The following is a 4,662-nucleotide window of genomic DNA, read 5'->3' as shown; positions in this document are numbered from 1 at the left end:
ATCTGTGTTCAGCATCGACAAGAGCTCATGAGGCTGGCCAAGCAGATGGTGTACGCACCATCGGAGCGTGGCCTCGCGGAGGCCATGGAGACGCTGCAGGGTCGGTGGGGTGCCCTCTACCCGCGGTTCATCGCCTACCAGCAGGCGCTGTTGGATCGGCGGCAGGAGTGGCCCTGTGCTTCAGGGCTGGCCTCCCGACACGGGGCCACAACACAAATAATACCGTGGAGGCTGCCATGAGGGTTCTCAAGGACAACGTCCTCCACCGGTAAATCTTAAGACATTCTAGCGCAAATTAAGTAAGGCATCTATCCACTATCAGTTATCACCTTCCCCTCTCTCGAAAATAGTTGATTCGGCTCAATGCTAGCGTATGAAACAAACTTAAACTTATCAATCATTTACCTACTTATCTCGTTTGCTGACTGCCCTGTCCCGTCTGTCGCCTTTACCTTGCTATCTGCCGATCGATTGCTAGTCTTCACCGGGGAAGGGGGGGGGGGTGCATCACTTCTGTGTCATGAAGGGTATATGGATGTGCTATGCTGTACGTGCGTGCATGCGTTTGTGATTTGTTGTTTGGGGTTTTAGGGCGCGTCAACTGCGAGGTCATTTTGCGCTGTGTGTGTGTGTGGAGGGGGGTCGTACCAAGTCCAAAGTCCTGCATGTGAATTGACGATACATAACCAAGTTTATTGAAAGTCTTTTTCACTCAAGTCATATAACTCAGTCATTTTCCAATAAACTTGAGTTATTTATCATCAATTCACACCCGTCATGGATTCTCTACCTCCTGTATGCACCGTCGAGGGTGGCAAAAAGTCCGTAACGGCGAGGGTGATTTTGTGTCTTTCCCAGGACTCGGCTCTACGACGTCCTCCAGCTCCACGACGTACTCAGCCTCAGACTGAGCGACTTCTACGAGCGAAAGCTCGTAAGCTTCGCCAGTGGACGGCGACCACCGGCTGCCCGTCAGGGAGGCTCCCGAAGCAGCGCTGTGAGCGTCCCACGGGACCGCATCACTCCCGACGGGGTGAGATATCGTCGTGGATGGACTACGTTATGGTCTCACATGTGTCGTCTTGCGCTGCTGCGGTCTCACGACAGCTTTACTGCTACTGCAAAAGTGGAATTGAATACCATCGCTTAACAGGTTATGAAAATGATGCTGTTTTGCCAGCTCTACACTCACACACACACAATTTTCTCATTCCCTCGGACAAGTGACAGTTCACAGTCCCGGCGTTTTTTTCCACCAGTAGGTACTTAAATCAACACCCTTACATTCTGCGCTAGTCATTCAAATCAAACAGAGTTTTCGCCACAAACAGCTCTGCCTCTGCCTAACGAAAGGACAATGACTGATAGGTGCGTATCGTCGTTTTGTATTCCTGCAGGAGAACCCGGGCATCTACAGCGTGCTGTCCACAGACGGCAGCACCCTGTACACCGTGGACAGCACCCTGGATATGTGCACCTGTCCGGGGTATGTCGGGGGCGGCAGGTGCAAGCACCTTGACGCCGTCAAGGCCCTCGACAGCGGCACGGCCGATAACTCTGCAACTGCAGACACTGCGAGCGTCGAGGACAGGAAGCTCATGTACTTCGTGGCGACAGGTGAGTCAATTGCCTGGCACAGCGAATCGTAATCTCAATAGATCGCATAAATTGATTTCTGTGTTCGTGAGGTCAGTTCGAGGTCTGGCAACTGGCCAGTTACGTGATCTCATCACTGTAAGCAAAAGAGTCATATTGAAACCCCGATTTCCGTCTTAAAAGGGATATCATTGTCATCCATATAAACCCTAGATTACTAAAATACGGAATTGCAGGTCACCGATACGCTTCGAGGCTGGAGTATCGCTAAAATATGGCGTCATTTGTTAAGTTAAAAGTGTCGTCACCCACCTATCGCGAAAGGCATCTCCAGTGTATCTAAAAAATTGATAACATATCCCAATCGAATGACATACAATGTGACCTTTCGGCTTTCAGTCTCCTTAGCCTGACCTGGCACAACATGACTCGATAAAAAATAATAAACACCATGTTATTTTACCATGTACATCTTGTCAAACCAACACACGGTGACGCAGGTACTATTTTTTTTAAATCAAATCAGGGCACGGTCAAAAATGAACCATTTCGATAAACTATTGTTTCTTGCAATGCCTACATTAATAAGCTACAATCACTGGTTTTGTTTCAGGTCGACAAGATATGTCTCCCGACTGGTTTGCGGACCTGAGGACTCCCGGTCCGGAACCTGCGCTGCGCCCAACCACCGTCGCAGAAGACGCTGCCCCGTCCCCAGAGCCCGCCGATGGTGGAGGAGCATCAGACAGCGGCGACGATTTCACCAGTCGTCCGCCAGTGGCACTGGCCAGCTCGTCTAGAGTAACGGCTCCCGACCCACTGGAAGAGGTGCGCCAGTCACTGGCAGCCTTCTCCGAGGCGGTCTCTGCAGCGGTCCTGGAGGACACCGCTGCGCACCCGGACCAGGGACCGTCTTGGCAGAAGGCATTGAACGCTTTCGTCGCCGACTGGAGGAAAGGCGCGACGCCCACAGCTCGGCAGAGCCAGCTGTACGCCCAACGCCACCTGGGAAAGGCGCGCTACGCCACCACCATCCCGGTGCTGCGTCCGGAGCGTCGGACCAGCTGTCCCCTCCGAGGCCGCGCCCGAGTCAGCGGGCGACCTCCCAAGGCAGACCGCGCTGACCACCCCTACCAGCAAGCGGAGGGCCAGCGGCGAGCTGCAGCGCCACACAGCCTGCAGACTCGGATCGAGACCAACCGCGGTCCGGGTCACTAGTTCTGCCACTAGTAGACTCTCACTGGGCGCGAGGAGCGTGACGTCAAGGCCATAAACATACAGGTTAGTCGAGGTTGGCGTCACCATTGCGACACTAGATTTTGGAATATACTATTTTCTTTCTTGGTTCTAAACCAGAAAGTACATCAAAGTTCGTTTTTGAAATGTTTTAGTAGCTGTTACCCGTTAAAAATAACGTGAAAATACGAAATGTTTGTGTTTTATATCATACTTATGCATCACCCACCCCATAAAGTCATCAATAGCATGTTTTATTGTGACCCGAATAAAACACCAGTTTTCCCATAGCATCCCATGCTAGAGCCGGCTCCGCGTCGCAATGCTGACGTCACAGCAGACGATGCCACTGAACTTTCGTGCGTGCGACTTGTCTGTCGGAGCAGCATGTGCGACAATGTGGTCTGGCTGGGGTGACTTCCCACCAGGTGCAGCGGCTCGTGCCCTGGCCGCCGGCTAGTGAACAGAGACCCCTGTGCGGTTCCCACGATATAGCGCTTGGTTTCGTAGATGGGGCTTGTAGGCTAATGATGGGCACGACCGGGTGCTGTATGCTATATGTGGTGACAGCGGCGTTCCTGAGTTTAGGGTGTATCTCTTGCTCTGAAGTCCAGAAGTCCTTATCGTTCTTGTGCATTCACTTGCTCTTCAATGTCCTCCACAGTTGAATCGTTTGACGTTTGGTGAGGCATTCTTGTGCATTCTTGTGCATTCACTTTGTCAGTGCCTGATGTCAGTGTCAGTGTTTGTCAGTGTTTGATTTTGTAGCAGACATGCAGTCATATTTGGTTAAATAGAACCTTGCAGTCTGAGGCAGTCTTTTCATTACAGTGCCTCATTACAGCGTCTCATTCATTACAGTTCAATATTTAGAAATGCAAGACATTACATATTAGGGCTGATCGGGCATAGAAATACAAAACAACAGTATACGCTCGCTGGCTATTATTCTGAGACTCAGCATTGAACCTGCCATCACTACAATACAGGAGGCGACAGGTGTAGAGGTGATGTCATACGTACTCATTTATCAAGATCTGCTGACTTGACCCACAAGTTGACTCCATTATCAATATTGTCTCTTTATCATGAAACAGACTCAGAAACCTTGGCATGAATGCTCTCAGGCTCTCAAGAGAATGTTGAAATTCAGGTCTCAAAGATTAAAATTACAATAATGAAATGTTTCACCTACCTTCCAAGCCATAAACACTCATACTGGTACTGGATGGAACTTAAAATAAAAAAACAGGGGTGGATAATTAGGGGTTGTAGCACCCCCTGGAATTTTCAGAATTCTCTACCGCTGAATAAAGAGGTTAATCATCAAAATATTATCACAATCACCCAGCAAAACACGGTATATACAGCACAACACAGCCCAATACCCACAGACAGCCTATAAACAAGCAGTGATGGAGGCGTGTGAATAAAGAGGTTAATCATCAAAATATTATCACAATCACCCAGCAAAACACGGTATATACAGCACAACACAGCCCAATACCCACAGACAGCCTATAAACAAGCAGTGATGGAGGCGTGTTCAAAAAGTTAACATGCAGCTGTCGACACTAAATAGTCAGTGATTTTCCGATACAAATTTTGCGCAAACACCATCTGTATGGGCCCTCGAACAGAACCACCACAATTGAAACAAAAGCGCCAAAAAACTGGAATGTTTGTTTTTTTCGCTCGGGAAAGATATATACGCTTTCATAGCTGCTTACGGTGTTTTCTGCTGACGTCATATGGTGCTGCTCCACTAGCGCCACCATACGGCGTCAGCTGGCGAATTATCCAGTTAATACCAGAGCCCAGTTCTATAGC

The sequence above is a fragment of the Amphibalanus amphitrite genome, unplaced genomic scaffold, assembly GCF_019059575.1.
Source record: "Amphibalanus amphitrite isolate SeventyFive unplaced genomic scaffold, NRLGWU_Aamphi_draft 000679F_arrow, whole genome shotgun sequence".
Taxonomy (NCBI): Eukaryota; Metazoa; Arthropoda; class Thecostraca; order Balanomorpha; family Balanidae; genus Amphibalanus; species Amphibalanus amphitrite.
This window is presented reverse-complemented; position numbering follows the sequence as displayed.